This window comes from Pseudophryne corroboree, chromosome 6, assembly GCF_028390025.1.
Source record: "Pseudophryne corroboree isolate aPseCor3 chromosome 6, aPseCor3.hap2, whole genome shotgun sequence".
NCBI lineage: Eukaryota > Metazoa > Chordata > Amphibia > Anura > Myobatrachidae > Pseudophryne > Pseudophryne corroboree.
Genome location: NC_086449.1, coordinates 96,991,111 through 97,018,643, shown reverse-complemented (window position 1 = coordinate 97,018,643; position 27,533 = coordinate 96,991,111). Strand labels below are relative to the sequence as shown.

Below are 27,533 nucleotides of genomic sequence, written 5' to 3'. Positions count from 1 at the left end.
ATATTGTAAAGAAATGGATGTGTGAGAAATAAAATGAAAATGCCGTGACCCGGATTCGAACCGGGGTTGCTGCGGCCACAACGCAGAGTACTAACCACTATACAATCACGGCAACTTAAACGAGCCAGGTAGGAGTCGAACCTACAATCTTCTGATCCGTAGTCAGACGCGTTATCCATTGCGCCACTGGCCCAGCTGTCTTATACCACTTTGGAGTGTTCATCATGTTTTTGAACCTGTTTCAAGCTTTGATGGTTATTGAAGTATATACAGAATCAAATTTTGAGAGTTGACTGTACACTTGCTGCAGGGCTTATTTCCCATAAACATCTCACAAACAATTTTCTTTGTGACTGCAAAATGATCTTTTCAGCCTGTGATGAACTTGCTCAGAGTCAATTCATTTGAGTTTCCTGTATTCAGGAATTTATGTCAGCTTTCCAGATTTCAAGAAAACGATTCACAAAGAAATGATCAAGAAATGATTCAAAGTATGGAAAGATAGCTTCACAATAAGCAGTAAAGACAAATTGTGCAAGCACATTCAAAGAATCTGCTTAGTTTCTTCAATTGTCCTTACCTTCAATATTGTAAAGAAATGGATGTGTGAGAAATAAAATGAAAATGCAGTGACCCGGATTCGAACCGGGGTTGCTGCGGCCACAACGCAGAGTACTAACCACTATACGATCACGGCAACTTAAACGAGCCAGGTAGGAGTCGAACATACAATCTGCTGATCCGTAGTCAGATGCGTTATCCATTGCGCCACTGGCCCAGCTGTCTTATGCCACTTGGAGTGTTCATCCTGTTTTTGAACCTGTTTCAAGCTTTGATGGTTATTGAAGTATATACAGAATCAAATTTTGAGAGTTGACTGTACACTTGCTGCAGGGCTTATTTCCCATAAACATCTCACAAACAATTTTCTTTGTGACAACAAAATAATCTTTTCAGCCTGTGATGAACTTGCTCAGAGTCCATTCATTTGAGTTTCCTGTATTCAGGAATTTATGTCAGCTTTCCAGATTTCAAGAAAATGATTCACAAAGAAATGATTCAAAGTATGGAAAGATAGCTTCACAATAAGCAGTAAAGACAAATTGTGCAAGCACATTCAAAGAATCTGCTTAGTTTCTTCAATTGTCCTTACCTTCAATATTGTAAAGAAATGGATGTGTGAGAAATAAAATGAAAATGCCGTGACCCGGATTCGAACCGGGGTTGCTGCGGCCACAACGCAGAGTACTAACCACTATACAATCACGGCAACTTAAACGAGCCAGGTAGGAGTCGAACCTACAATCTTCTGATCCGTAGTCAGACGCGTTATCCATTGCGCCACTGGCCCAGCTGTCTTATACCACTTTGGAGTGTTCATCATGTTTTTGAACCTGTTTCAAGCTTTGATGGTTATTGAAGTATATACAGAATCAAATTTTGAGAGTTGACTGTACACTTGCTGCAGGGCTTATTTCCCATAAACATCTCACAAACAATTTTCTTTGTGACTGCAAAATGATCTTTTCAGCCTGTGATGAACTTGCTCAGAGTCAATTCATTTGAGTTTCCTGTATTCAGGAATTTATGTCAGCTTTCCAGATTTCAAGAAAACGATTCACAAAGAAATGATCAAGAAATGATTCAAAGTATGGAAAGATAGCTTCACAATAAGCAGTAAAGACAAATTGTGCAAGCACATTCAAAGAATCTGCTTAGTTTCTTCAATTGTCCTTACCTTCAATATTGTAAAGAAATGGATGTGTTAGAAATAAAATGAAAATGCCGTCCCCCCGGATTCGAACCGGGGTTGCTGCGGCCACAACGCAGAGTACTAACCACTATACGATCACGGCAACTTAAACGAGCCAGGTAGGAGTCGAACCTACAATCTTCTGATCCGTAGTCAGACGCGTTATCCATTGCGCCACTGGCCCAGCTGTCTTAAACCACTTTGGAGTGTTCATCATGTTTTTGAACCTGTTTCAAGCTTTGATGGTTGTTGAAGTATATACAGAATCAAATTTTCAGAGTTGACTGTACACTTGCTGCAGGGCTTATTTCCCATAAACATCTCACAAACAATTTTCTTTGTGACAACAAAATAATCTTTTCAGCCTGTGATGAACTTGCTCAGAGTCCATTCATTTGAGTTTCCTGTATTCAGGAATTTATGTCAGCTTTCCAGATTTCAAGAAAATGATTCACAAAGAAATGATTCAAAGTATGGAAAGATAGCTTCACAATAAGCAGTAAAGACAAATTGTGCAAGCACATTCAAAGAATCTGCTTAGTTTCTTCAATTGTCCTTACCTTCAATATTGTAAAGAAATGGATGAGTGAGAAATAAAATGAAAATGCCGTGACCCGGATTCGAACCTGGGTTGCTGCGGCCACAACGCAGAGTACTAACCACTATACGATCACGGCAACTTAAACGAGCCAGGTAGGAGTCAAACCTACAATCTTCTGATCCGTAGTCAGACGCGTTATCCATTGCGCCACTGGCCCAGCTGTCTTATACCAGTTTGGAGTGTTCATCATGTTTTTGAACCTGTTTCAAGCTTTGATGGTTGTTGAAGTATATACAGAATCAAATTTTCAGAGTTGACTGTACACTTGCTGCAGGGCTTATTTCCCATAAACATCTCACAAACAATTTTCTTTGTGACTGCAAAATAATCTTTTCAGCCTGTGATGAACTTGCTCAGAGTCCATTCATTTGAGTTTCCTGTATTCAGGAATTTATGTCAGCTTTCCAGATTTCAAGAAAATGATTCACAAAGAAATGATCAAGAAATGATTCAAAGTATGGAAAGATAGCTTCACAATAAGCAGTATAGACAAATTGTGCAAGCACATTCAAAGAATCTGCTTAGTTTCTTCAATTGTCCTTACCTTTAATATTGTAAAGAAATGGATGTGTGAGAAATAAAATGAAAATGCCGTGACCCGGATTCGAACCGGGGTTGCTGCGGCCACAACGCAGAGTACTAACCACTATACGATCACGGCAACTTAAACGAGCCAGGTAGGAGTCGAACATACAATCTGCTGATCCGTAGTCAGATGCGTTATCCATTGCGCCACTGGCCCAGCTGTCTTATGCCACTTGGAGTGTTCATCCTGTTTTTGAACCTGTTTCAAGCTTTGATGGTTATTGAAGTATATACAGAATCAAATTTTGAGAGTTGACTGTACACTTGCTGCAGGGCTTATTTCCCATAAACATCTCACAAACAATTTTTTTTGTGACTGCAAAATGATCTTTTCAGCCTGTGATGAACTTGCTCAGAGTCCATTCATTTGAGTTTCCTGTATTCAGGAATTTATGTCAGCTTTCCAGATTTCAAGAAAATGATTCACAAAGAAATGATTCAAAGTATGGAAAGATAGCTTCACAATAAGCAGTAAAGACAAATTGTGCAAGCACATTCAAAGAATCTGCTTAGTTTCTTCAATTGTCCTTACCTTCAATATTGTAAAGAAATGGATGTGTGAGAAATAAAATGAAAATGCCGTGACCCGGATTCGAACCGGGGTTGCTGCGGCCACAACGCAGAGTACTAACCACTATACGATCACGGCAACTTAAACGAGCCAGGTAGGAGTCGAACCTACAATCTTCTGATCCGTAGTCAGACGCGTTATCCATTGCGCCACTGGCCCAGCTGTCTTAAACCACTTTGGAGTGTTCATCATGTTTTTGAACCTGTTTCAAGCTTTGATGGTTGTTGAAGTATATACAGAATCAAATTTTCAGAGTTGACTGTACACTTGCTTCAGGGCTTATTTCCCATAAACATCTCACAAACAATTTTCTTTGTGACAACAAAATAATCTTTTCAGCCTGTGATGAACTTGCTCAGAGTCCATTCATTTGAGTTTCCTGTATTCAGGAATTTATGTCAGCTTTCCAGATTTCAAGAAAATGATTCACAAAGAAATGATTCAAAGTATGGAAAGATAGCTTCACAATAAGCAGTAAAGACAAATTGTGCAAGCACATTCAAAGAATCTGCTTAGTTTCTTCAATTGTCCTTACCTTCAATATTGTAAAGAAATGGATGTGTGAGAAATAAAATGAAAATGCCGTGACCCGGATTCGAACCGGGGTTGCTGCGGCCACAACGCAGAGTACTAACCACTATACAATCACGGCAACTTAAACGAGCCAGGTAGGAGTCGAACCTACAATCTTCTGATCCGTAGTCAGACGCGTTATCCATTGCGCCACTGGCCCAGCTGTCTTATACCACTTTGGAGTGTTCATCATGTTTTTGAACCTGTTTCAAGCTTTGATGGTTATTGAAGTATATACAGAATCAAATTTTGAGAGTTGACTGTACACTTGCTGCAGGGCTTATTTCCCATAAACATCTCACAAACAATTTTCTTTGTGACTGCAAAATGATCTTTTCAGCCTGTGATGAACTTGCTCAGAGTCAATTCATTTGAGTTTCCTGTATTCAGGAATTTATGTCAGCTTTCCAGATTTCAAGAAAACGATTCACAAAGAAATGATCAAGAAATGATTCAAAGTATGGAAAGATAGCTTCACAATAAGCAGTAAAGACAAATTGTGCAAGCACATTCAAAGAATCTGCTTAGTTTCTTCAATTGTCCTTACCTTCAATATTGTAAAGAAATGGATGTGTGAGAAATAAAATGAAAATGCAGTGACCCGGATTCGAACCGGGGTTGCTGCGGCCACAACGCAGAGTACTAACCACTATACGATCACGGCAACTTAAACGAGCCAGGTAGGAGTCGAACATACAATCTGCTGATCCGTAGTCAGATGCGTTATCCATTGCGCCACTGGCCCAGCTGTCTTATGCCACTTGGAGTGTTCATCCTGTTTTTGAACCTGTTTCAAGCTTTGATGGTTATTGAAGTATATACAGAATCAAATTTTGAGAGTTGACTGTACACTTGCTGCAGGGCTTATTTCCCATAAACATCTCACAAACAATTTTTTTTGTGACTGCAAAATGATCTTTTCAGCCTGTGATGAACTTGCTCAGAGTCCATTCATTTGAGTTTCCTGTATTCAGGAATTTATGTCAGCTTTCCAGATTTCAAGAAAATGATTCACAAAGAAATGATTCAAAGTATGGAAAGATAGCTTCACAATAAGCAGTAAAGACAAATTGTGCAAGCACATTCAAAGAATCTGCTTAGTTTCTTCAATTGTCCTTACCTTCAATATTGTAAAGAAATGGATGTGTTAGAAATAAAATGAAAATGCCGTGACCCGGATTCGAACCTGGGTTGCTGCGGCCACAACGCAGAGTACTAACCACTATACAATCACGGCAACTTAAACGAGCCAGGTAGGAGTCGAACCTACAATCTTCTGATCCGTAGTCAGACGCGTTATCCATTGCGCCACTGGCCCAGCTGTCTTATACCACTTTGGAGTGTTCATCATGTTTTTGAACCTGTTTCAAGCTTTGATGGTTATTGAAGTATATACAGAATCAAATTTTGAGAGTTGACTGTACACTTGCTGCAGGGCTTATTTCCCATAAACATCTCACAAACAATTTTCTTTGTGACTGCAAAATGATCTTTTCAGCCTGTGATGAACTTGCTCAGAGTCAATTCATTTGAGTTTCCTGTATTCAGGAATTTATGTCAGCTTTCCAGATTTCAAGAAAACGATTCACAAAGAAATGATCAAGAAATGATTCAAAGTATGGAAAGATAGCTTCACAATAAGCAGTAAAGACAAATTGTGCAAGCACATTCAAAGAATCTGCTTAGTTTCTTCAATTGTCCTTACCTTCAATATTGTAAAGAAATGGATGTGTGAGAAATAAAATGAAAATGCAGTGACCCGGATTCGAACCGGGGTTGCTGCGGCCACAACGCAGAGTACTAACCACTATACGATCACGGCAACTTAAACGAGCCAGGTAGGAGTCGAACATACAATCTGCTGATCCGTAGTCAGATGCGTTATCCATTGCGCCACTGGCCCAGCTGTCTTATGCCACTTGGAGTGTTCATCCTGTTTTTGAACCTGTTTCAAGCTTTGATGGTTATTGAAGTATATACAGAATCAAATTTTGAGAGTTGACTGTACACTTGCTGCAGGGCTTATTTCCCATAAACATCTCACAAACAATTTTTTTTGTGACTGCAAAATGATCTTTTCAGCCTGTGATGAACTTGCTCAGAGTCCATTCATTTGAGTTTCCTGTATTCAGGAATTTATGTCAGCTTTCCAGATTTCAAGAAAATGATTCACAAAGAAATGATTCAAAGTATGGAAAGATAGCTTCACAATAAGCAGTAAAGACAAATTGTGCAAGCACATTCAAAGAATCTGCTTAGTTTCTTCAATTGTCCTTACCTTCAATATTGTAAAGAAATGGATGTGTTAGAAATAAAATGAAAATGCCGTGACCCGGATTCGAACCTGGGTTGCTGCGGCCACAACGCAGAGTACTAACCACTATACGATCATGGCAACTTAAACGAGCCAGGTAGGAGTCGAACCTACAATCTTCTGATCCGTAGTCAGACGCGTTATCCATTGCGCCACTGGCCCAGCTGTCTTATACCACTTTGGAGTGTTCATCATGTTTTTGAACCTGTTTCAAGCTTTGATGGTTGTTGAAGTATATACAGAATCAAATTTTCAGAGTTGACTGTACACTTGCTGCAGGGCTTATTTCCCATAAACATCTCACAAACAATTTTCTTTGTGACTGCAAAATAATCTTTTCAGCCTGTGATGAACTTGCTCAGAGTCCATTCATTTGAGTTTCCTGTATTCAGGAATTTATGTCAGCTTTCCAGATTTCAAGAAAACGATTCTCAAAGAAATGATCAAGAAATGATTCAAAGTATGGAAAGATAGCTTCACAATAAGCAGTAAAGACAAATTGTGCAAGCACATTCAAAGAATCTGCTTAGTTTCTTCAATTGTCCTTACCTTCAATATTGTAAAGAAATGGATGTGTGAGAAATAAAATGAAAATGCCGTGACCCGGGGTTGCTGCGGCCACAACGCAGAGTACTAACCACTATACGATCACGGCAACTTAAACGAGCAAGGTAGGAGTCGAACCTACAATCTTCTGATCCGTAGTCAGAAGCGTTATCCATTGCGCCACTGGCCCAGCTGTCTTATGCCACTTGGAGTGTTCATCATGTTTTTGAACCTGTTTCAAGCTTTGATGGTTATAGAAGTATATACAGAATCAAATTTTGAGAGTTGACTGTACACTTGCTGCAGGGCTTATTTCCCATAAACATCTCACAAAAAATTTTCTTTGTGACTGCAAAATGATCTTTTCAGCCTGTGATGAACTTGCTTAGAGTCCATTCATTTGAGTTTCCTGTATTCAGGAATTTATGTCAGCTTTCCAGATTTCAAGAAAATGATTCACAAAGAAATGATCAAGAAATGATTCAAAGTATGGAAAGATAGCTTCACAATAAGCAGTAAAGACAAATTGTGCAAGCACATTCAAAGAATCTGCTTAGTTTCTTCAATTGTCCTTACCTTCAATATTGTAAAGAAATGGATGTGTGAGAAATAAAATGAAAATGCAGTGACCCGGATTCGAACCGGGGTTGCTGCGGCCACAACGCAGAGTACTAACCACTATACGATCACGGCAACTTAAACGAGCCAGGTAGGAGTCGAAAATACAATCTGCTGATCCGTAGTCAGATGCGTTATCCATTGCGCCACTGGCCCAGCTGTCTTATGCCACTTGGAGTGTTCATCCTGTTTTTGAACCTGTTTCAAGCTTTGATGGTTATTGAAGTATATACAGAATCAAATTTTGAGAGTTGACTGTACACTTGCTGCAGGGCTTATTTCCCATAAACATCTCACAAACAATTTTTTTTGTGACTGCAAAATGATCTTTTCAGCCTGTGATGAACTTGCTCAGAGTCCATTCATTTGAGTTTCCTGTATTCAGGAATTTATGTCAGCTTTCCAGATTTCAAGAAAATGATTCACAAAGAAATGATTCAAAGTATGGAAAGATAGCTTCACAATAAGCAGTAAAGACAAATTGTGCAAGCACATTCAAAGAATCTGCTTAGTTTCTTCAATTGTCCTTACCTTCAATATTGTAAAGAAATGGATGTGTGAGAAATAAAATGAAAATGCCGTGACCCGGGGTTGCTGCGGCCACAACGCAGAGTACTAACCACTATACGATCACGGCAACTTAAACGAGCAAGGTAGGAGTCGAACCTACAATCTTCTGATCCGTAGTCAGAAGCGTTATCCATTGCGCCACTGGCCCAGCTGTCTTATGCCACTTGGAGTGTTCATCATGTTTTTGAACCTGTTTCAAGCTTTGATGGTTATAGAAGTATATACAGAATCAAATTTTGAGAGTTGACTGTACACTTGCTGCAGGGCTTATTTCCCATAAACATCTCACAAAAAATTTTCTTTGTGACTGCAAAATGATCTTTTCAGCCTGTGATGAACTTGCTTAGAGTCCATTCATTTGAGTTTCCTGTATTCAGGAATTTATGTCAGCTTTCCAGATTTCAAGAAAATGATTCACAAAGAAATGATCAAGAAATGATTCAAAGTATGGAAAGATAGCTTCACAATAAGCAGTAAAGACAAATTGTGCAAGCACATTCAAAGAATCTGCTTAGTTTCTTCAATTGTCCTTACCTTCAATATTGTAAAGAAATGGATGTGTGAGAAATAAAATGAAAATGCCATGACCCGGATTCGAACCGGGGTTGCTGCGGACACAACCCAGAGTACTAACCACTATACGATCACGGCAACTTAAACGAGCCAGGTAGGAGTCGAACCTACAATCTGCTGATCCGTAGTCAGATGTTTTATCCATTGCGCCACTGGCCAGCTGTCTTATGCCACTTGGAGTGTTCATCATGTTTTTGAACCTGTTTCAAGCTTTGATGGTTATTCAATTATATACAGAATCAAATTTTGAGAGTTGACTGTACACTAGCTGCAGGGCTTATTTCCCATAAACATCTCACAAACAATTTTCTTTGTGACTGCAAAATGATCTTTTCAGCCTGTGATGAACTTGCTCAGAGTCAATTCATTTGAGTTTCCTCTATTCAGGAATTTATGTCAGCTTTCCAGATTTCAAGAAAATGATTCACAAAGAAATGATCAAGAAATGATTCAAAGTATGGGAAGATAGCTTCACAATAAGCAGTAAAGACAAATTGTGCAAGCACATTCAAAGAATCTGCTTAGTTTCTACAATTGTCCTTACCTTCAATATTGTAAAGAAATGGATGTGTGAGAAATAAAATGAAAATGCCGTGACCCGGATTCGAACCGGGGTTGCTGCGGCCACAACGCAGAGTACTAACCACTATACGATCACGGCAACTTAAACGAGCCAAGTAGGAGTCGAACATACAATCTGCTGATTCGTAGTCAGATGCGTTATCCATTGCGCCACTGGCCCAGCTGTCTTAAACCACTTTGGAGTGTTCATCATGTTTTTGAACCTGTTTCAAGATTTGATGGTTGTTGAAGTATATACAGATTCAAATTTTCAGAGTTGACTGTACACTTGCTGCAGGGCTTATTTCCCATAAACATCTCACAAACAATTTTCTTTGTGACAACAAAATAATCTTTTCAGCCTGTGATGAACTTGCTCAGAGTCCATTCATTTGAGTCTCCTGTATTCAGGAATTTATGTCAGCTTTCCAGATTTCAAGAAAACGATTCACAAAGAAATGATCAAGAAATTATTCAAAGTATGGAAAGATAGCTTCACAATAAGCAGTAAAGACAAATTGTGCAAGCACATTCAAAGAATCTGCTTAGTTTCTTCAATTGTCCTTACCTTCAATATTGTAAAGAAATGGATGTGTGAGAAATAAAATGAAAATGCCGTGACCCGGGGTTGCTGCGGCCACAACGCAGAGTACTAACCACTATACGATCACGGCAACTTAAACGAGCAAGATAGGAGTCGAACCTACAATCTTCTGATCCGTAGTCAGAAGCGTTATCCATTGCGCCACTGGCACAGCTGTCTTATGCCACTTGGAGTGTTCATCATGTTTTTGAACCTGTTTCAAGCTTTGATGGTTATAGAAGTATATACAGAATCAAATTTTGAGAGTTGACTGTACACTTGCTGCAGGGCTTATTTCCCATAAACATCTCACAAACAATTTTCTTTGTGACTGCAAAATGATCTTTTCAGCCTGTGATGAACTTGCTCAGAGTCCATTCATTTGAGTTTCCTGTATTCAGGAATTTATGTCAGCTTTCCAGATTTCAAGAAAATGATTCACAAAGAAATGATCAAGAAATGATTCAAAGTATGGAAAGATAGCTTCACAATAAGCAGTAAAGACAAATTGTGCAAGCACATTCAAAGAATCTGCTTAGTTTCTTCAATTGTCCTTACCTTCAATATTGTAAAGAAATGGATGTGTGAGAAATAAAATGAAAATGCCATGACCCGGATTCGAACCGGGGTTGCTGCGGACACAACACAGAGTACTAACCACTATACGATCACGGCAACTTAAACGAGCCAGGTAGGAGTCGAACCTACAATCTGCTGATCCGTAGTCAGATGTTTTATCCATTGCGCCACTGGCCAGCTGTCTTATGCCACTTGGAGTGTTCATCATGTTTTTGAACCTGTTTCAAGCTTTGATGGTTATTCAAGTATATACAGAATCAAATTTTGAGAGTTGACTGTACACTTGCTGCAGGGCTTATTTCCCATAAACATCTCACAAACAATTTTCTTTGTGACTGCAAAATGATCTTTTCAGCCTGTGATGAACTTGCTCAGAGTCAATTCATTTGAGTTTCCTGTATTCAGGAATTTATGTCAGCTTTCCAGATTTCAAGAAAATGATTCACAAAGAAATGATCAAGAAATGATTCAAAGTATGGAAAGATAGCTTCACAATAAGCAGTAAAGACAAATTGTGCAAGCACATTCAAAGTATCTGCTTAGTTTCTTCAATTGTCCTTACCTTCAATATTGTAAAGAAATGGATGTGTGAGAAATAAAATGAAAATGCCGCGACCCGGATTCGAACCGGGGTTGCTGCGGCCACAACGCAGAGTACTAACCACTATACGATCACGGCAACTTAAACGAGCCAGGTAGGAGTCGAACATACAATCTGCTGATCCGTAGTCAGATGCGTTATCCATTGCGCCACTGGCCCAGCTGTCTTATGCCACTTGGAGTGTTCATCCTGTTTTTGAACCTGTTTCAAGCTTTGATGGTTATTGAAGTATATACAGAATCAAATTTTGAGAGTTGACTGTACACTTTCTGCAGGGCTTATTTCCCATAAACATCTCACAAACAATTTTTTTTGTGACTGCAAAATGATCTTTTCAGCCTGTGATGAACTTGCTCAGAGTCCATTCATTTGAGTTTCCTGTATTCAGGAATTTATGTCAGCTTTCCAGATTTCAAGAAAATGATTCACAAAGAAGTGATTCAAAGTATGGAAAGATAGCTTCACAATAAGCAGTAAAGACAAATTGTGCAAGCACATTCAAAGAATCTGCTTAGTTTCTTCAATTGTCCTTACCTTCAATATTGTAAAGAAATGGATGTGTGAGAAATAAAATGAAAATGCCGTGACCCGGATTCGAACCGGGGTTGCTGCAGCCACAACGCAGAGTACTAACCACTATACGATCACGGCAACTTAAACGAGCCAGGTAGGAGTCGAACCTACAATCTTCTGATCTGTAGTCAGACGCGTTATCCATTGCGCCACCGGCCCAGCTGTCTTAAACCACTTTGGAGTGTTCATCATGTTTTTGAACCTGTTTCAAGCTTTGATGGTTGTTGAAGTATATACAGAATCAAATTTTCAGAGTTGACTATACACTTGCTGCAGGGCTTATTTCCCATAAACATCTCACAAACAATTTCTTTGTGACAACAAAATAATCTTTTCAGCCTGTGATGAACTTGCTCAGAGTCCATTCATTTGAGTTTCCTGTATTCAGGAATTTATGTCAGCTTTCCAGATTTCAAGAAAATGATTCACAAAGAAATGATTCAAAGTATGGAAAGATAGCTTCACAATAAGCAGTAAAGACAAATTGTGCAAGCACATTCAAAGAATCTGCTTAGTTTCTTCAATTGTCCTTACCTTCAATATTGTAAAGAAATGGATGTGTGAGAAATAAAATGAAAATGCCGTGACCCGGATTCGAACCGGGGTTGCTGCGGCCACAACGCAGAGTACTAACCACTATACGATCACGGCAACTTAAACGAGCCAGGTAGGAGTCGAACCTACAATCTTCTGATCCATAGTCAGACGCGTTATCCATTGCGCCACTGGCCCAGCTGTTGTATACCGCTTTGGAGTGTTCATCATGTTTTTGAACCTGTTTCAAGCTTTGATGGTTGTTGAAGTATATACAGAATCAAATTTTCAGAGTTGACTGTACACTTGCTGCAGGGCTTATTTCCCATAAACATCTCACAAACAATTTTCTTTGTGACTGCAAAATAATCTTTTCAGCCTGTGATGAACTTGCTCAGAGTCCATTCATTTGAGTTTCCTGTATTCAGGAATTTATGTCAGCTTTCCAGATTTCAAGAAAACGATTCACAAAGAAATGATCAAGAAATGATTTAAAGTATGGAAAGATAGCTTCACAATAAGCAGTAAAGACAAATTGTGCAAGCACATTCAAAGAATCTGCTTAGTTTCTTCAATTGTCCTTACCTTCAATATTGTAAAGAAATGGATGTGTGAGAAATAAAATGAAAATGCCGTGACCCTGATTCGAACCGGGGTTGCTGCGGCCACAACGCAGAGTACTAACCACTATACGATCACGGCAACTTAAACGAGCCAGGTAGGAGTCGAACCTACAATCTTCTGATTCGTATTCAGACGCGTTATCCATTGCGCCACTGGCCCAGCTGTCTTAAACCACTTTGGAGTGTTCATCATGTTTTTGAACCTGTTTCAAGATTTGATGGTTGTTGAAGTATATACAGATTCAAATTTTCAGAGTTGACTGTACACTTGCTGCAGGGCTTATTTCCCATAAACATCTCACAAACAATTTTCTTTGTGACAACAAAATAATCTTTTCAGCCTGTGATGAACTTGCTCAGAGTCCATTCATTTGAGTTTCCTGTATTCAGGAATTTATGTCAGCTTTCCAGATTTCAAGAAAACGATTCACAAAGAAATGATCAAGAAATGATTCAAAGTATGGAAAGATAGCTTCACAATAAGCAGTAAAGACAAATTGTGCAAGCACATTCAAAGAATCTGCTTAGTTTCTTCAATTGTCCTTACCTTCAATATTGTAAAGAAATGGATGTGTGAGAAATAAAATGAAAATGCCGTGACCCGGGGTTGCTGCGGCCACAACGCAGAGTACTAACCACTATACGATCACGGCAACTTAAACGAGCAAGGTAGGAGTCGAACCTACAATCTTCTGATCCGTAGTCAGAAGCGTTATCCATTGCGCCACTGGCCCAGCTGTCTTATGCCACTTGGAGTGTTCATCATGTTTTTGAACCTGTTTCAAGCTTTGATGGTTATAGAAGTATATACAGAATCAAATTTTGAGAGTTGACTGTACACTTGCTGCAGGGCTTATTTCCCATAAACATCTCACAAACAATTTTCTTTGTGACTGCAAAATGATCTTTTCAGCCTGTGATGAACTTGCTCAGAGTCCATTCATTTGAGTTTCCTGTATTCAGGAATTTATGTCAGCTTTCCAGATTTCAAGAAAATGATTCACAAAGAAGTGATTCAAAGTATGGAAAGATAGCTTCACAATAAGCAGTAAAGACAAATTGTGCAAGCACATTCAAAGAATCTGCTTAGTTTCTTCAATTGTCCTTACCTTCAATATTGTAAAGAAATGGATGTGTGAGAAATAAAATGAAAATGCCGTGACCCGGATTCGAACCGGGGTTGCTGCAGCCACAACGCAGAGTACTAACCACTATACGATCACGGCAACTTAAACGAGCCAGGTAGGAGTCGAACCTACAATCTTCTGATCCGTAGTCAGACGCGTTATCCATTGCGCCACTGGCCCAGCTGTCTTAAACCACTTTGGAGTGTTCATCATGTTTTTGAACCTGTTTCAAGCTTTGATGGTTGTTGAAGTATATACAGAATCAAATTTTCAGAGTTGACTGTACACTTGCTGCAGGGCTTATTTCCCATAAACATCTCACAAACAATTTTCTTTGTGACAACAAAATAATCTTTTCAGCCTGTGATGAACTTGCTCAGAGTCCATTCATTTGAGTTTCCTGTATTCAGGAATTTATGTCAGCTTTCCAGATTTCAAGAAAATGATTCACAAAGAAATGATTCAAAGTATGGAAAGATAGCTTCACAATAAGCAGTAAAGACAAATTGTGCAAGCACATTCAAAGAATCTGCTTAGTTTCTTCAATTGTCCTTACCTTCAATATTATAAAGAAATGGATGTGTGAGAAATAAAATGAAAATGCCGTGACCCGGATTCGAACCGGGGTTGCTGCGGCCACAACGCAGAGTACTAACCACTATACGATCACGGCAACTTAAACGAGCCAGGTAGGAGTCGAACCTACAATCTTCTGATCCGTAGTCAGACGCGTTATCCATTGCGCCACTGGCCCAGCTGTTTTATACCGCTTTGGAGTGTTCATCATGTTTTTGAACCTGTTTCAAGCTTTGATGGTTGTTGAAGTATATACAGAATCAAATTTTCAGAGTTGACTGTACACTTGCTGCAGGGCTTATTTCCCATAAACATCTCACAAACAATTTTCTTTGTGACTGCAAAATAATCTTTTCAGCCTGTGATGAACTTGCTCAGAGTCCATTCATTTGAGTTTCCTGTATTCAGGAATTTATGTCAGCTTTCCAGATTTCAAGAAAATGATTCACAAAGAAATGATTCAAAGTATGGAAAGATAGCTTCACAATAAGCAGTAAAGACAAATTGTGCAAGCACATTCAAAGAATCTGCTTAGTTTCTTCAATTGTCCTTACCTTCAATATTGTAAAGAAATGGATGTGTGAGAAATAAAATGAAAATGCCGTGACCCGGATTCGAACCGGGGTTGCTGCGGCCACAACGCAGAGTACTAACCACTATACGATCACGGCAACTTAAACGAGCCAGGTAGGAGTCGAACCTACAATCTTCTGATCCGTATTCAGACGCGTTATCCATTGCGCCACTGGCCCAGCTGTCTTATACCACTTTGGAGTGTTCATCATGTTTTTGAACCTGTTTCAAGCTTTGATGGTTGTTGAAGTATATACAGAATCAAATTTTCAGAGTTGACTGAACACTTGCTGCAGGGCTTATTTCCCATAAACATCTCACAAACAATTTTCTTTGTGACTGCAAAATAATCTTTTCAGCCTGTGATGAACTTGCTCAGAGTCCATTCATTTGAGTTTCCTGTATTCAGGAATTTATGTCAGCTTTCCAGATTTCAAGAAAACGATTCACAAAGAAATGATCAAGAAATGATTCAAAGTATGGAAAGATAGCTTCACAATAAGCAGTAAAGACAAATTGTGCAAGCACATTCAAAGAATCTGCTTAGTTTCTTCAATTGTCCTTACCTTCAATATTGTAAAGAAATGGATGTGTGAGAAATAAAATGAAAAATCCGTGACCCGGATTGGAACCGGGGTTGCTGCGGCCACAACGCAGAGTACTAACCACTATACGATCACGGCAACTTAAACGAGCCAGGTAGGAGTCGAACATACAATCTGCTGATCCGTAGTCAGATGCGTTATCCATTGCGCCACTGGCCCAGCTGTCTTAAACCACTTTGGAGTGTTCATCATGTTTTTGAACCTGTTTCAAGATTTGATGGTTGTTGAAGTATATACAGATTCAAATTTTCAGAGTTGACTGTACACTTGCTGCAGGGCTTATTTCCCATAAACATCTCACAAACAATTTTCTTTGTGACAACAAAATAATCTTTTCAGCCTGTGATGAACTTGCTCAGAGTCCATTCATTTGAGTTTCCTGTATTCAGGAATTTATGTCAGCTTTCCAGATTTCAAGAAAACGATTCACAAAGAAATGATCAAGAAATGATTCAAAGTATGGAAAGATAGCTTCACAATAAGCAGTAAAGACAAATTGTGCAAGCACATTCAAAGAATCTGCTTAGTTTCTTCAATTGTCCTTACCTTCAATATTGTAAAGAAATGGATGTGTGAGAAATAAAATGAAAATGCCGTGACCCGGGGTTGCTGCGGCCACAACGCAGAGTACTAACCACTATACGATCACGGCAACTTAAACGAGCAAGGTAGGAGTCGAACCTACAATCTTCTGGTCCGTAGTCAGAAGCGTTATCCATTGCGCCACTGGTCCAGCTGTCTTATGCCACTTGGAGTGTTCATCATGTTTTTGAACCTGTTTCAAGCTTTGATGGTTATAGAAGTATATACAGAATCAAATTTTGAGAGTTGACTGTACACTTGCTGCAGGGCTTATTTCCCATAAACATCTCACAAACAATTTTCTTTGTGACTGCAAAATGATCTTTTCAGCCTGTGATGAACTTGCTCAGAGTCCATTCATTTGAGTTTCCTGTATTCAGGAATTTATGTCAGCTTTCCAGATTTCAAGAAAATGATTCACAAAGAAGTGATTCAAAGTATGGAAAGATAGCTTCACAATAAGCAGTAAAGACAAATTGTGCAAGCACATTCAAAGAATCTGCTTAGTTTCTTCAATTGTCCTTACCTTCAATATTGTAAAGAAATGGATGTGTGAGAAATAAAATGAAAATGCCGTGACCCGGATTCGAACCGGGGTTGCTGCAGCCACAACGCAGAGTACTAACCACTATACGATCACGGCAACTTAAACGAGCCAGGTAGGAGTTGAACCTACAATCTTCTGATCCGTAGTCAAACGCGTTATCCATTGCGCCACTGGCCCAGCTGTCTTAAACCACTTTGGAGTGTTAATCATGTTTTTGAACCTGTTTCAAGCTTTGATGGTTGTTGAAGTATATACAGAATCAAATTTTCAGAGTTGACTGTACACTTGCTGCAGGGCTTATTTCCCATAAACATCTCACAAACAATTTTCTTTGTGACAACAAAATAATCTTTTCAGCCTGTGATGAACTTGCTCAGAGTCCATTCATTTGAGTTTCCTGTATTCAGGAATTTATGTCAGCTTTCCAGATTTCAAGAAAATGATTCACAAAGAAATGATTCAAAGTATGGAAAGATAGCTTCACAATAAGCAGTAAAGACAAATTGTGCAAGCACATTCAAAGAATCTGCTTAGTTTCTTCAATTGTCCTTACCTTCAATATTGTAAAGAAATGGATGTGTGAGAAATAAAATGAAAATGCCGTGACCCAGATTCGAACGGGGGTTGCTGCGGCCACAACGCAGAGTACTAACCACTATACGATCACGGCAACTTAAACGAGCCAGGTAGGAGTCGAACCTACAATCTTCTGATCCGTAGTCAGACGCGTTATCCATTGCGCCACTGGCCCAGCTGTTTTATACCGCTTTGGAGTGTTCATCATGTTTTTGAACCTGTTTCAAGCTTTGATGGTTGTTGAAGTATATACAGAATCAAATTTTCAGAGTTGACTGTACACTTGCTGCAGGGCTTATTTCCCATAAACATCTCACAAACAATTTTCTTTGTGACTGCAAAATAATCTTTTCAGCCTGTGATGAACTTGCTCAGAGTCCATTCATTTGAGTTTCCTGTATTCAGGAATTTATGTCAGCTTTCCAGATTTCAAGAAAACGATTCACAAAGAAATGATCAAGAAATGATTTAAAGTATGGAAAGATAGCTTCACAATAAGCAGTAAAGACAAATTGTGCAAGCACATTCAAAGAATCTGCTTAGTTTCTTCAATTGTCCTTACCTTCAATATTGTAAAGAAATGGATGTGTGAGAAATAAAATGAAAATGCCGTGACCCGGATTCGAACCGGGGTTGCTGCGGCCACAACGCAGAGTACTAACCACTATACGATCACGGCAACTTAAACGAGCCAGGTAGGAGTCGAACCTACAATCTTCTGATCCGTATTCAGACGCGTTATCCATTGCGCCACTGGCCCAGCTGTCTTATACCACTTTGGAGTGTTCATCATGTTTTTGAACCTGTTTCAAGCTTTGATGGTTGTTGAAGTATATACAGAATCAAATTTTCAGAGTTGACTGAACACTTGCTGCAGGGCTTATTTCCCATAAACATCTCACAAACAATTTTCTTTGTGACAACAAAATAATCTTTTCAGCCTGTGATGAACTTGCTCAGAGTCCATTCATTTGAGTTTCCTGTATTCAGGAATTTATGTCAGCTTTCCAGATTTCAAGAAAACGATTCACAAAGAAATGATCAAGAAATGATTCAAAGTATGGAAAGATAGCTTCACAATAAGCAGTAAAGACAAATTGTGCAAGCACATTCAAAGAATCTGCTTAGTTTCTTCAATTGTCCTTACCTTCAATATTGTAAAGAAATGGATGTGTGAGAAATAAAATGAAAAATCCGTGACCCGGATTCGAACCGGGGTTGCTGCGGCCACAACGCAGAGTACTAACCACTATACGATCACGGCAACTTAAACGAGCCAGGTAGGAGTCGAACATACAATCTGCTGATCCGTAGTCAGATGCGTTATCCATTGCGCCACTGGCCCAGCTGTCTTAAACCACTTTGGAGTGTTCATCATGTTTTTGAACCTGTTTCAAGATTTGATGGTTGTTGAAGTATATACAGATTCAAATTTTCAGAGTTGACTGTACACTTGCTGCAGGGCTTATTTCCCATAAACATCTCACAAACAATTTTCTTTGTGACAACAAAATAATCTTTTCAGCCTGTGATGAACTTGCTCAGAGTCCATTCATTTGAGTTTCCTGTATTCAGGAATTTATGTCAGCTTTCCAGATTTCAAGAAAACGATTCACAAAGAAATGATCAAGAAATGATTCAAAGTATGGAAAGATAGCTTCACAATAAGCAGTAAAGACAAATTGTGCAAGCACATTCAAAGAATCTGCTTAGTTTCTTCAATTGTCCTTACCTTCAATATTGTAAAGAAATGGATGTGTGAGAAATAAAATGAAAATGCCGTGACCCGGGGTTGCTGCGGCCACAACGCAGAGTACTAACCACTATACGATCACGGCAACTTAAACGAGCAAGGTAGGAGTCGAACCTACAATCTTCTGATCCGTAGTCAGAAGCGTTATCCATTGCGCCACTGGCCCAGCTGTCTTATGCAACTTGGAGTGTTCATCATGTTTTTGAACCTGTTTCAAGCTTTGATGGTTATAGAAGTATATACAGAATCAAATTTTGAGAGTTGACTGTACACTTGCTGCAGGGCTTATTTCCCATAAACATCTCACAAACAATTTTCTTTGTGACTGCAAAATGATCTTTTCAGCCTGTGATGAACTTGCTCAGAGTCCATTCATTTGAGTTTCCTGTATTCAGGAATTTATGTCAGCTTTCCAGATTTCAAGAAAATGATTCACAAAGAAATGATCAAGAAATGATTCAAAGTATGGAAAGATAGCTTCACAATAAGCAGTAAAGACAACATGTGCAAGCACATTCAAAGAATCTGCTTAGTTTCTTCAATTGTCCTTACCTTCAATATTGTAAAGAAATGGATGTGTGAGAAATAAAATGAAAATGCCATGACCCGGATTCGAACCGGGGTTGCTGCGGACACAACCCAGAGTACTAACCACTATACGATCACGGCAACTTAAACGAGCCAGGTAGGAGTCGAACCTACAATCTGCTGATCCGTAGTCAGATGTTTTATCCATTGCGCCACTGGCCAGCTGTCTTATGCCACTTGGAGTGTTCATCATGTTTTTGAACCTGTTTCAAGCTTTGATGGTTATTCAAGTATATACAGAATCAAATTTTGAGAGTTGACTGTACACTTTCTGCAGGGCTTATTTCCCATAAACATCTCACAAACAATTTTTTTTGTGACTGCAAAATGATCTTTTCAGCCTGTGATGAACTTGCTCAGAGTCCATTCATTTGAGTTTCCTGTATTCAGGAATTTATGTCAGCTTTCCAGATTTCAAGAAAATGATTCACAAAGAAATGATTCAAAGTATGGAAAGATAGCTTCACAATAAGCAGTAAAGACAAATTCTGCAAGCACATTCAAAGAATCTGCTTAGTTTCTTCAATTGTCCTTACCTTCAATATTGTAAAGAAATGGATGTGTGAGAAATAAAATGAAAATGCCGTGACCCGGATTCGAACCGGGGTTGCTGCGGCCACAACGCAGAGTACTAACCACTATACGATCACGGCAACTTAAACGAGCCAGGTAGGAGTCGAACCTACAATCTTCTGATCCGTAGTCAGACGCGTTATCCATTGCGCCACTGGCCCAGCTGTCTTAAACCACTTTGGAGTGTTCATCATGTTTTTGAACCTGTTTCAAGCTTTGATGGTTGTTGAAGTATATACAGAATCAAATTTTCAGAGTTGACTGTACACTTGCTGCAGGGCTTATTTCCCATAAACATCTCACAAACAATTTTCTTTGTGACTGCAAAATAATCTTTTCAGCCTGTGATGAACTTGCTCAGAGTCCATTCATTTGAGTTTCCTGTATTCAGGAATTTATGTCAGCTTTCCAGATTTCAAGAAAACGATTCACAAAGAAATGATCAAGAAATGATTTAAAGTATGGAAAGATAGCTTCACAATAAGCAGTAAAGACAAATTGTGCAAGCACATTCAAAGAATCTGCTTAGTTTCTTCAATTGTCCTTACCTTCAATATTGTAAAGAAATGGATGTGTGAGAAATAAAATGAAAATGCCGTGACCCGGATTCGAACCGGGGTTGCTGCAGCCACAACGCAGAGTACTAACCACTATACGATCACGGCAACTTAAACGAGCCAGGTAGGAGTCGAACCTACAATCTTCTGATCCGTAGTCAGACGCGTTATCCATTGCGCCACTGGCCCAGCTGTTTTATACCGCTTTGGAGTGTTCATCATGTTTTTGAACCTGTTTCAAGCTTTGATGGTTGTTGAAGTATATACAGAATCAAATTTTCAGAGTTGACTGTACACTTGCTGCAGGGCTTATTTCCCATAAACATCTCACAAACAATTTTCTTTGTGACTGCAAAATAATCTTTTCAGCCTGTGATGAACTTGCTCAGAGTCCATTCATTTGAGTTTCCTGTATTCAGGAATTTATGTCAGCTTTCCAGATTTCAAGAAAACGATTCACAAAGAAATGATCAAGAAATGATTTAAAGTATGGAAAGATAGCTTCACAATAAGCAGTAAAGACAAATTGTGCAAGCACATTCAAAGAATCTGCTTAGTTTCTTCAATTGTCCTTACCTTCAATATTGTAAAGAAATGGATGTGTGAGAAATAAAATGAAAATGCCGTGACCCGGATTCGAACCGGGGTTGCTGCGGCCACAACGCAGAGTACTAACCACTATACGATCACGGCAACTTAAACGAGCCAGGTAGGAGTCGAACCTACAATCTTCTGATCCGTAGTCAGACGCGTTATCCATTGCGCCACTGGCCCAGCTGTTTTATACCGCTTTGGAGTGTTCATCATGTTTTTGAACCTGTTTCAAGCTTTGATGGTTGTTGAAGTATATACAGAATCAAATTTTCAGAGTTGACTGTACACTTGCTGCAGGGCTTATTTCCCATAAACATCTCACAAACAATTTTCTTTGTGACTGCAAAATAATCTTTTCAGCCTGTGATGAACTTGCTCAGAGTCCATTCATTTGAGTTTCCTGTATTCAGGAATTTATGTCAGCTTTCCAGATTTCAAGAAAACGATTCACAAAGAAATGATCAAGAAATGATTTAAAGTATGGAAAGATAGCTTCACAATAAGCAGTAAAGACAAATTGTGCAAGCACATTCAAAGAATCTGCTTAGTTTCTTCAATTGTCCTTACCTTCAATATTGTAAAGAAATGGATGTGTGAGAAATAAAATGAAAATGCCGTGACCCGGATTCGAACCGGGGTTGCTGCGGCCACAACGCAGAGTACTAACCACTATACGATCACGGCAACTTAAACGAGCCAGGTAGGAGTCGAACCTACAATCTTCTGATCCGTAGTCAGAAGCGTTATCCATTGCGCCACTGGCCCAGCTGTCTTATGCCACTTGGAGTGTTCATCATGTTTTTGAACCTGTTTCAAGCTTTGATGGTTATAGAAGTATATACAGAATCAAATTTTGAGAGTTGACTGTACACTTGCTGCAGGGCTTATTTCCCATAAACATCTCACAAACAATTTTCTTTGTGACTGCAAAATGATCTTTTCAGCCTGTGATGAACTTGCTCAGAGTCCATTCATTTGAGTTTCCTGTATTCAGGAATTTATGTCAGCTTTCCAGATTTCAAGAAAATGATTCACAAAGAAATGATCAAGAAATGATTCAAAGTATGGAAAGATAGCTTCACAATAAGCAGTAAAGACAAATTGTGCAAGCACATTCAAAGAATCTGCTTAGTTTCTTCAATTGTCCTTACCTTCAATATTGTAAAGAAATGGATGTGTGAGAAATAAAACGAAAATGCCATGACCCGGATTCGAACCGGGGTTGCTGCGGACACAACCCAGAGTACTAACCACTATACGATCACGGCAACTTAAACGAGCCAGGTAGGAGTCGAACCTACAATCTGCTGATCCGTAGTCAGATGTTTTATCCATTGTGCCACTGGCCAGCTGTCTTATGCCACTTGGAGTGTTCATCATGTTTTTGAACCTGTTTCAAGCTTTGATGGTTATTCAAGTATATACAGAATCAAATTTTGAGAGTTGACTGTACACTTTCTGCAGGGCTTATTTCCCATAAACATCTCACAAACAATTTTTTTTGTGACTGCAAAATGATCTTTTCAGCCTGTGATGAACTTGCTCAGAGTCCATTCATTTGAGTTTCCTGTATTCAGGAATTTATGTCAGCTTTCCAGATTTCAAGAAAATGATTCACAAAGAAATGATTCAAAGTATGGAAAGATAGCTTCACAATAAGCAGTAAAGACAAATTCTGCAAGCACATTCAAAGAATCTGCTTAGTTTCTTCAATTGTCCTTACCTTCAATATTGTAAAGAAATGGATGTGTGAGAAATAAAATGAAAATGCCGTGACCCGGATTCGAACCAGGGTTGCTGCGGCCACAACGCAGAGTACTAACCACTATACGATCACGGCAACTTAAACGAGCCCCGTAGGAGTCGAACCTACAATCTTCTGATCCGTAGTCAGACGCGTTATCCATTGCGCCACTGGCCCAGCTGTCTTAAACCACTTTGGAGTGTTCATCATGTTTTTGAACCTGTTTCAAGCTTTGATGGTTGTTGAAGTATATACAGAATCAAATTTTCAGAGTTGACTGTACACTTGCTGCAGGGCTTATTTCCCATAAACATCTCACAAACAATTTTCTTTGTGACTGCAAAATAATCTTTTCAGCCTGTGATGAACTTGCTCAGAGTCCATTCATTTGAGTTTCCTGTATTCAGGAATTTATGTCAGCTTTCCAGATTTCAAGAAAACGATTCACAAAGAAATGATCAAGAAATGATTTAAAGTATGGAAAGATAGCTTCACAATAAGCAGTAAAGACAAATTGTGCAAGCACATTCAAAGAATCTGCTTAGTTTCTTCAATTGTCCTTACCTTCAATATTGTAAAGAAATGGATGTGTGAGAAATAAAATGAAAATGCCGTGACCCGGATTCGAACCGGGGTTGCTGCGGCCACAACGCAGAGTACTAACCACTATACGATCACGGCAACTTAAACGAGCCAGGCAGGAGTCGAACCTTCAATATTCTGATCTGTAGTCAGACGCGTTATCCATTGCGCCACTGGCCCAGCTGTCTTATGCCACTTGGAGTGTTCATCATGTTTTTGAACCTGTTTCAAGCTTTGATGGTTGTTGAAGTATATACAGAATCAAATTTTCAGAGTTGACTGTACACTTGCTGCAGGGCTTATTTCCCATAAACATCTCACAAACAATTTTCTTTGTGACTGCAAAATAATCTTTTCAGCCTGTGATGAACTTGCTCAGAGTCCATTCATTTGAGTTTCCTGTATTCAGGAATTTATGTCAGCTTTCCAGATTTCAAGAAAACGATTCACAAAGAAATGATCAAGAAATGATTTAAAGTATGGAAAGATAGCTTCACAATAAGCAGTAAAGACAAATTGTGCAAGCACATTCAAAGAATCTGCTTAGTTTCTTCAATTGTCCTTACCTTCAATATTGTAAAGAAATGGATGTGTGAGAAATAAAATGAAAATGCCGTGACCCGGATTCGAACCGGGGTTGCTGCGGCCACAACGCAGAGTACTAACCACTATACGATCACGGCAACTTAAACGAGCCAGGTAGGAGTCGAACCTACAATCTTCTGATCCGTAGTCAGACGCGTTATCCATTGCGCCACTGGCCCAGCTGTTTTATACCGCTTTGGAGTGTTCATCATGTTTTTGAACCTGTTTCAAGCTTTGATGGTTGTTGAAGTATATACAGAATCAAATTTTCAGAGTTGACTGTACACTTGCTGCAGGGCTTATTTCCCATAAACATCTCACAAACAATTTTCTTTGTGACTGCAAAATAATCTTTTCAGCCTGTGATGAACTTGCTCAGAGTCCATTCATTTGAGTTTCCTGTATTCAGGAATTTATGTCAGCTTTCCAGATTTCAAGAAAACGATTCACAAAGAAATGATCAAGAAATGATTTAAAGTATGGAAAGATAGCTTCACAATAAGCAGTAAAGACAAATTGTGCAAGCACATTCAAAGAATCTGCTTAGTTTCTTCAATTGTCCTTACCTTCAATATTGTAAAGAAATGGATGTGTGAGAAATAAAATGAAAATGCCGTGACCCGGATTCGAACCGGGGTTGCTGCGGCCACAACGCAGAGTACTAACCACTATACGATCACGGCAACTTAAACGAGCCAGGTAGGAGTCGAACCTACAATCTTCTGATCCGTAGTCAGAAGCGTTATCCATTGCGCCACTGGCCCAGCTGTCTTATGCCACTTGGAGTGTTCATCATGTTTTTGAACCTGTTTCAAGCTTTGATGGTTATAGAAGTATATACAGAATCAAATTTTGAGAGTTGACTGTACACTTGCTGCAGGGCTTATTTCCCATAAACATCTCACAAACAATTTTCTTTGTGACTGCAAAATGATCTTTTCAGCCTGTGATGAACTTGCTCAGAGTCCATTCATTTGAGTTTCCTGTATTCAGGAATTTATGTCAGCTTTCCAGATTTCAAGAAAATGATTCACAAAGAAATGATCAAGAAATGATTCAAAGTATGGAAAGATAGCTTCACAATAAGCAGTAAAGACAAATTGTGCAAGCACATTCAAAGAATCTGCTTAGTTTCTTCAATTGTCCTTACCTTCAATATTGTAAAGAAATGGATGTGTGAGAAATAAAACGAAAATGCCATGACCCGGATTCGAACCGGGGTTGCTGCGGACACAACCCAGAGTACTAACCACTATACGATCACGGCAACTTAAACGAGCCAGGTAGGAGTCGAACCTACAATCTGCTGATCCGTAGTCAGATGTTTTATCCATTGTGCCACTGGCCAGCTGTCTTATGCCACTTGGAGTGTTCATCATGTTTTTGAACCTGTTTCAAGCTTTGATGGTTATTCAAGTATATACAGAATCAAATTTTGAGAGTTGACTGTACACTTTCTGCAGGGCTTATTTCCCATAAACATCTCACAAACAATTTTTTTTGTGACTGCAAAATGATCTTTTCAGCCTGTGATGAACTTGCTCAGAGTCCATTCATTTGAGTTTCCTGTATTCAGGAATTTATGTCAGCTTTCCAGATTTCAAGAAAATGATTCACAAAGAAATGATTCAAAGTATGGAAAGATAGCTTCACAATAAGCAGTAAAGACAAATTCTGCAAGCACATTCAAAGAATCTGCTTAGTTTCTTCAATTGTCCTTACCTTCAATATTGTAAAGAAATGGATGTGTGAGAAATAAAATGAAAATGCCGTGACCCGGATTCGAACCAGGGTTGCTGCGGCCACAACGCAGAGTACTAACCACTATACGATCACGGCAACTTAAACGAGCCCCGTAGGAGTCGAACCTACAATCTTCTGATCCGTAGTCAGACGCGTTATCCATTGCGCCACTGGCCCAGCTGTCTTAAACCACTTTGGAGTGTTCATCATGTTTTTGAACCTGTTTCAAGCTTTGATGGTTGTTGAAGTATATACAGAATCAAATTTTCAGAGTTGACTGTACACTTGCTGCAGGGCTTATTTCCCATAAACATCTCACAAACAATTTTCTTTGTGACTGCAAAATAATCTTTTCAGCCTGTGATGAACTTGCTCAGAGTCCATTCATTTGAGTTTCCTGTATTCAGGAATTTATGTCAGCTTTCCAGATTTCAAGAAAACGATTCACAAAGAAATGATCAAGAAATGATTTAAAGTATGGAAAGATAGCTTCACAATAAGCAGTAAAGACAAATTGTGCAAGCACATTCAAAGAATCTGCTTAGTTTCTTCAATTGTCCTTACCTTCAATATTGTAAAGAAATGGATGTGTGAGAAATAAAATGAAAATGCCGTGACCCGGATTCGAACCGGGGTTGCTGCAGCCACAACGCAGAGTACTAACCACTATACGATCACGGCAACTTAAACGAGCCAGGTAGGAGTCGAACCTACAATCTTCTGATCCGTAGTCAGACGCGTTATCCATTGCGCCACTGGCCCAGCTGTTTTATACCGCTTTGGAGTGTTCATCATGTTTTTGAACCTGTTTCAAGCTTTGATGGTTGTTGAAGTATATACAGAATCAAATTTTCAGAGTTGACTGTACACTTGCTGCAGGGCTTATTTCCCATAAACATCTCACAAACAATTTTCTTTGTGACTGCAAAATAATCTTTTCAGCCTGTGATGAACTTGCTCAGAGTCCATTCATTTGAGTTTCCTGTATTCAGGAATTTATGTCAGCTTTCCAGATTTCAAGAAAACGATTCACAAAGAAATGATCAAGAAATGATTTAAAGTATGGAAAGATAGCTTCACAATAAGCAGTAAAGACAAATTGTGCAAGCACATTCAAAGAATCTGCTTAGTTTCTTCAATTGTCCTTACCTTCAATATTGTAAAGAAATGGATGTGTGAGAAATAAAATGAAAATGCCGTGACCCGGATTCGAACCGGGGTTGCTGCGGCCACAACGCAGAGTACTAACCACTATACGATCACGGCAACTTAAACGAGCCAGGTAGGAGTCGAACCTACAATCTTCTGATCCGTAGTCAGACGCGTTATCCATTGCGCCACTGGCCCAGCTGTTTTATACCGCTTTGGAGTGTTCATCATGTTTTTGAACCTGTTTCAAGCTTTGATGGTTGTTGAAGTATATACAGAATCAAATTTTCAGAGTTGACTGTACACTTGCTGCAGGGCTTA

At 39.1% G+C, this 27,533-nt stretch overlaps 57 non-coding genes across 57 annotated transcripts; all 57 read right to left on the bottom strand.

Moving 5' to 3' along the window:
• Window positions 1–40: 40 nt before the first annotated feature.
• On the bottom strand, window positions 41–112 carry TRNAH-GUG (transfer RNA histidin (anticodon GUG)). Its single transcript has one exon. It is a non-coding gene; the product is annotated as a tRNA-His (tRNA).
• Window positions 113–120: 8 nt separating this feature from the next.
• TRNAR-ACG (transfer RNA arginine (anticodon ACG)) lies at window positions 121–193 on the bottom strand. The gene has a single exon. It is a non-coding gene; the product is annotated as a tRNA-Arg (tRNA).
• Window positions 194–1,198: 1,005 nt separating this feature from the next.
• TRNAH-GUG (transfer RNA histidin (anticodon GUG)) lies at window positions 1,199–1,270 on the bottom strand. Its single transcript has one exon. It is a non-coding gene; the product is annotated as a tRNA-His (tRNA).
• Window positions 1,271–1,278: 8 nt separating this feature from the next.
• Window positions 1,279–1,351, bottom strand: TRNAR-ACG (transfer RNA arginine (anticodon ACG)). The gene has a single exon. It is a non-coding gene; the product is annotated as a tRNA-Arg (tRNA).
• A 513-nt stretch (window positions 1,352–1,864) lies between these two features.
• TRNAR-ACG (transfer RNA arginine (anticodon ACG)) lies at window positions 1,865–1,937 on the bottom strand. The gene has a single exon. It is a non-coding gene; the product is annotated as a tRNA-Arg (tRNA).
• Window positions 1,938–2,438: 501 nt separating this feature from the next.
• On the bottom strand, window positions 2,439–2,511 carry TRNAR-ACG (transfer RNA arginine (anticodon ACG)). Its single transcript has one exon. It is a non-coding gene; the product is annotated as a tRNA-Arg (tRNA).
• Window positions 2,512–2,943: 432 nt separating this feature from the next.
• On the bottom strand, window positions 2,944–3,015 carry TRNAH-GUG (transfer RNA histidin (anticodon GUG)). The gene has a single exon. It is a non-coding gene; the product is annotated as a tRNA-His (tRNA).
• Window positions 3,016–3,516: 501 nt separating this feature from the next.
• TRNAH-GUG (transfer RNA histidin (anticodon GUG)) lies at window positions 3,517–3,588 on the bottom strand. Its single transcript has one exon. It is a non-coding gene; the product is annotated as a tRNA-His (tRNA).
• Window positions 3,589–3,596: 8 nt separating this feature from the next.
• Window positions 3,597–3,669, bottom strand: TRNAR-ACG (transfer RNA arginine (anticodon ACG)). The gene has a single exon. It is a non-coding gene; the product is annotated as a tRNA-Arg (tRNA).
• A 421-nt stretch (window positions 3,670–4,090) lies between these two features.
• On the bottom strand, window positions 4,091–4,162 carry TRNAH-GUG (transfer RNA histidin (anticodon GUG)). The gene has a single exon. It is a non-coding gene; the product is annotated as a tRNA-His (tRNA).
• An 8-nt stretch (window positions 4,163–4,170) lies between these two features.
• Window positions 4,171–4,243, bottom strand: TRNAR-ACG (transfer RNA arginine (anticodon ACG)). Its single transcript has one exon. It is a non-coding gene; the product is annotated as a tRNA-Arg (tRNA).
• Window positions 4,244–5,328: 1,085 nt separating this feature from the next.
• Window positions 5,329–5,401, bottom strand: TRNAR-ACG (transfer RNA arginine (anticodon ACG)). The gene has a single exon. It is a non-coding gene; the product is annotated as a tRNA-Arg (tRNA).
• Window positions 5,402–6,486: 1,085 nt separating this feature from the next.
• On the bottom strand, window positions 6,487–6,559 carry TRNAR-ACG (transfer RNA arginine (anticodon ACG)). The gene has a single exon. It is a non-coding gene; the product is annotated as a tRNA-Arg (tRNA).
• Window positions 6,560–7,060: 501 nt separating this feature from the next.
• Window positions 7,061–7,133, bottom strand: TRNAR-ACG (transfer RNA arginine (anticodon ACG)). The gene has a single exon. It is a non-coding gene; the product is annotated as a tRNA-Arg (tRNA).
• A 1,073-nt stretch (window positions 7,134–8,206) lies between these two features.
• On the bottom strand, window positions 8,207–8,279 carry TRNAR-ACG (transfer RNA arginine (anticodon ACG)). The gene has a single exon. It is a non-coding gene; the product is annotated as a tRNA-Arg (tRNA).
• Window positions 8,280–9,293: 1,014 nt separating this feature from the next.
• Window positions 9,294–9,365, bottom strand: TRNAH-GUG (transfer RNA histidin (anticodon GUG)). The gene has a single exon. It is a non-coding gene; the product is annotated as a tRNA-His (tRNA).
• A 1,669-nt stretch (window positions 9,366–11,034) lies between these two features.
• TRNAH-GUG (transfer RNA histidin (anticodon GUG)) lies at window positions 11,035–11,106 on the bottom strand. The gene has a single exon. It is a non-coding gene; the product is annotated as a tRNA-His (tRNA).
• Window positions 11,107–11,607: 501 nt separating this feature from the next.
• TRNAH-GUG (transfer RNA histidin (anticodon GUG)) lies at window positions 11,608–11,679 on the bottom strand. Its single transcript has one exon. It is a non-coding gene; the product is annotated as a tRNA-His (tRNA).
• An 8-nt stretch (window positions 11,680–11,687) lies between these two features.
• On the bottom strand, window positions 11,688–11,760 carry TRNAC-ACA (transfer RNA cysteine (anticodon ACA)). Its single transcript has one exon. It is a non-coding gene; the product is annotated as a tRNA-Cys (tRNA).
• Window positions 11,761–12,180: 420 nt separating this feature from the next.
• TRNAH-GUG (transfer RNA histidin (anticodon GUG)) lies at window positions 12,181–12,252 on the bottom strand. The gene has a single exon. It is a non-coding gene; the product is annotated as a tRNA-His (tRNA).
• Window positions 12,253–12,260: 8 nt separating this feature from the next.
• Window positions 12,261–12,333, bottom strand: TRNAH-AUG (transfer RNA histidin (anticodon AUG)). Its single transcript has one exon. It is a non-coding gene; the product is annotated as a tRNA-His (tRNA).
• Window positions 12,334–12,845: 512 nt separating this feature from the next.
• TRNAR-ACG (transfer RNA arginine (anticodon ACG)) lies at window positions 12,846–12,918 on the bottom strand. Its single transcript has one exon. It is a non-coding gene; the product is annotated as a tRNA-Arg (tRNA).
• Window positions 12,919–13,419: 501 nt separating this feature from the next.
• TRNAR-ACG (transfer RNA arginine (anticodon ACG)) lies at window positions 13,420–13,492 on the bottom strand. The gene has a single exon. It is a non-coding gene; the product is annotated as a tRNA-Arg (tRNA).
• Window positions 13,493–13,912: 420 nt separating this feature from the next.
• Window positions 13,913–13,984, bottom strand: TRNAH-GUG (transfer RNA histidin (anticodon GUG)). The gene has a single exon. It is a non-coding gene; the product is annotated as a tRNA-His (tRNA).
• An 8-nt stretch (window positions 13,985–13,992) lies between these two features.
• TRNAR-ACG (transfer RNA arginine (anticodon ACG)) lies at window positions 13,993–14,065 on the bottom strand. The gene has a single exon. It is a non-coding gene; the product is annotated as a tRNA-Arg (tRNA).
• Window positions 14,066–14,486: 421 nt separating this feature from the next.
• TRNAH-GUG (transfer RNA histidin (anticodon GUG)) lies at window positions 14,487–14,558 on the bottom strand. Its single transcript has one exon. It is a non-coding gene; the product is annotated as a tRNA-His (tRNA).
• Window positions 14,559–14,566: 8 nt separating this feature from the next.
• Window positions 14,567–14,639, bottom strand: TRNAR-ACG (transfer RNA arginine (anticodon ACG)). Its single transcript has one exon. It is a non-coding gene; the product is annotated as a tRNA-Arg (tRNA).
• Window positions 14,640–15,060: 421 nt separating this feature from the next.
• Window positions 15,061–15,132, bottom strand: TRNAH-GUG (transfer RNA histidin (anticodon GUG)). Its single transcript has one exon. It is a non-coding gene; the product is annotated as a tRNA-His (tRNA).
• Window positions 15,133–15,140: 8 nt separating this feature from the next.
• On the bottom strand, window positions 15,141–15,213 carry TRNAR-ACG (transfer RNA arginine (anticodon ACG)). Its single transcript has one exon. It is a non-coding gene; the product is annotated as a tRNA-Arg (tRNA).
• A 1,579-nt stretch (window positions 15,214–16,792) lies between these two features.
• TRNAH-GUG (transfer RNA histidin (anticodon GUG)) lies at window positions 16,793–16,864 on the bottom strand. The gene has a single exon. It is a non-coding gene; the product is annotated as a tRNA-His (tRNA).
• Window positions 16,865–16,872: 8 nt separating this feature from the next.
• Window positions 16,873–16,945, bottom strand: TRNAR-ACG (transfer RNA arginine (anticodon ACG)). Its single transcript has one exon. It is a non-coding gene; the product is annotated as a tRNA-Arg (tRNA).
• A 501-nt stretch (window positions 16,946–17,446) lies between these two features.
• On the bottom strand, window positions 17,447–17,519 carry TRNAR-ACG (transfer RNA arginine (anticodon ACG)). Its single transcript has one exon. It is a non-coding gene; the product is annotated as a tRNA-Arg (tRNA).
• Window positions 17,520–17,951: 432 nt separating this feature from the next.
• On the bottom strand, window positions 17,952–18,023 carry TRNAH-GUG (transfer RNA histidin (anticodon GUG)). The gene has a single exon. It is a non-coding gene; the product is annotated as a tRNA-His (tRNA).
• An 8-nt stretch (window positions 18,024–18,031) lies between these two features.
• Window positions 18,032–18,104, bottom strand: TRNAR-ACG (transfer RNA arginine (anticodon ACG)). Its single transcript has one exon. It is a non-coding gene; the product is annotated as a tRNA-Arg (tRNA).
• A 1,086-nt stretch (window positions 18,105–19,190) lies between these two features.
• TRNAR-ACG (transfer RNA arginine (anticodon ACG)) lies at window positions 19,191–19,263 on the bottom strand. Its single transcript has one exon. It is a non-coding gene; the product is annotated as a tRNA-Arg (tRNA).
• Window positions 19,264–20,266: 1,003 nt separating this feature from the next.
• On the bottom strand, window positions 20,267–20,338 carry TRNAH-GUG (transfer RNA histidin (anticodon GUG)). Its single transcript has one exon. It is a non-coding gene; the product is annotated as a tRNA-His (tRNA).
• An 8-nt stretch (window positions 20,339–20,346) lies between these two features.
• Window positions 20,347–20,419, bottom strand: TRNAR-ACG (transfer RNA arginine (anticodon ACG)). The gene has a single exon. It is a non-coding gene; the product is annotated as a tRNA-Arg (tRNA).
• Window positions 20,420–20,851: 432 nt separating this feature from the next.
• Window positions 20,852–20,923, bottom strand: TRNAH-GUG (transfer RNA histidin (anticodon GUG)). Its single transcript has one exon. It is a non-coding gene; the product is annotated as a tRNA-His (tRNA).
• An 8-nt stretch (window positions 20,924–20,931) lies between these two features.
• Window positions 20,932–21,004, bottom strand: TRNAR-ACG (transfer RNA arginine (anticodon ACG)). Its single transcript has one exon. It is a non-coding gene; the product is annotated as a tRNA-Arg (tRNA).
• Window positions 21,005–21,436: 432 nt separating this feature from the next.
• On the bottom strand, window positions 21,437–21,508 carry TRNAH-GUG (transfer RNA histidin (anticodon GUG)). The gene has a single exon. It is a non-coding gene; the product is annotated as a tRNA-His (tRNA).
• An 8-nt stretch (window positions 21,509–21,516) lies between these two features.
• On the bottom strand, window positions 21,517–21,589 carry TRNAR-ACG (transfer RNA arginine (anticodon ACG)). The gene has a single exon. It is a non-coding gene; the product is annotated as a tRNA-Arg (tRNA).
• A 432-nt stretch (window positions 21,590–22,021) lies between these two features.
• Window positions 22,022–22,093, bottom strand: TRNAH-GUG (transfer RNA histidin (anticodon GUG)). Its single transcript has one exon. It is a non-coding gene; the product is annotated as a tRNA-His (tRNA).
• An 8-nt stretch (window positions 22,094–22,101) lies between these two features.
• On the bottom strand, window positions 22,102–22,174 carry TRNAR-ACG (transfer RNA arginine (anticodon ACG)). The gene has a single exon. It is a non-coding gene; the product is annotated as a tRNA-Arg (tRNA).
• A 1,003-nt stretch (window positions 22,175–23,177) lies between these two features.
• On the bottom strand, window positions 23,178–23,249 carry TRNAH-GUG (transfer RNA histidin (anticodon GUG)). The gene has a single exon. It is a non-coding gene; the product is annotated as a tRNA-His (tRNA).
• Window positions 23,250–23,257: 8 nt separating this feature from the next.
• Window positions 23,258–23,330, bottom strand: TRNAR-ACG (transfer RNA arginine (anticodon ACG)). Its single transcript has one exon. It is a non-coding gene; the product is annotated as a tRNA-Arg (tRNA).
• A 432-nt stretch (window positions 23,331–23,762) lies between these two features.
• On the bottom strand, window positions 23,763–23,834 carry TRNAH-GUG (transfer RNA histidin (anticodon GUG)). The gene has a single exon. It is a non-coding gene; the product is annotated as a tRNA-His (tRNA).
• Window positions 23,835–23,842: 8 nt separating this feature from the next.
• TRNAC-ACA (transfer RNA cysteine (anticodon ACA)) lies at window positions 23,843–23,915 on the bottom strand. The gene has a single exon. It is a non-coding gene; the product is annotated as a tRNA-Cys (tRNA).
• Window positions 23,916–24,346: 431 nt separating this feature from the next.
• TRNAH-GUG (transfer RNA histidin (anticodon GUG)) lies at window positions 24,347–24,418 on the bottom strand. The gene has a single exon. It is a non-coding gene; the product is annotated as a tRNA-His (tRNA).
• Window positions 24,419–24,426: 8 nt separating this feature from the next.
• Window positions 24,427–24,499, bottom strand: TRNAR-ACG (transfer RNA arginine (anticodon ACG)). The gene has a single exon. It is a non-coding gene; the product is annotated as a tRNA-Arg (tRNA).
• Window positions 24,500–24,931: 432 nt separating this feature from the next.
• TRNAH-GUG (transfer RNA histidin (anticodon GUG)) lies at window positions 24,932–25,003 on the bottom strand. The gene has a single exon. It is a non-coding gene; the product is annotated as a tRNA-His (tRNA).
• Window positions 25,004–25,011: 8 nt separating this feature from the next.
• TRNAR-ACG (transfer RNA arginine (anticodon ACG)) lies at window positions 25,012–25,084 on the bottom strand. The gene has a single exon. It is a non-coding gene; the product is annotated as a tRNA-Arg (tRNA).
• Window positions 25,085–26,087: 1,003 nt separating this feature from the next.
• TRNAH-GUG (transfer RNA histidin (anticodon GUG)) lies at window positions 26,088–26,159 on the bottom strand. Its single transcript has one exon. It is a non-coding gene; the product is annotated as a tRNA-His (tRNA).
• Window positions 26,160–26,167: 8 nt separating this feature from the next.
• On the bottom strand, window positions 26,168–26,240 carry TRNAR-ACG (transfer RNA arginine (anticodon ACG)). Its single transcript has one exon. It is a non-coding gene; the product is annotated as a tRNA-Arg (tRNA).
• A 432-nt stretch (window positions 26,241–26,672) lies between these two features.
• On the bottom strand, window positions 26,673–26,744 carry TRNAH-GUG (transfer RNA histidin (anticodon GUG)). The gene has a single exon. It is a non-coding gene; the product is annotated as a tRNA-His (tRNA).
• An 8-nt stretch (window positions 26,745–26,752) lies between these two features.
• On the bottom strand, window positions 26,753–26,825 carry TRNAR-ACG (transfer RNA arginine (anticodon ACG)). The gene has a single exon. It is a non-coding gene; the product is annotated as a tRNA-Arg (tRNA).
• A 432-nt stretch (window positions 26,826–27,257) lies between these two features.
• Window positions 27,258–27,329, bottom strand: TRNAH-GUG (transfer RNA histidin (anticodon GUG)). Its single transcript has one exon. It is a non-coding gene; the product is annotated as a tRNA-His (tRNA).
• Window positions 27,330–27,337: 8 nt separating this feature from the next.
• Window positions 27,338–27,410, bottom strand: TRNAR-ACG (transfer RNA arginine (anticodon ACG)). Its single transcript has one exon. It is a non-coding gene; the product is annotated as a tRNA-Arg (tRNA).
• Window positions 27,411–27,533: the final 123 nt, after the last annotated feature.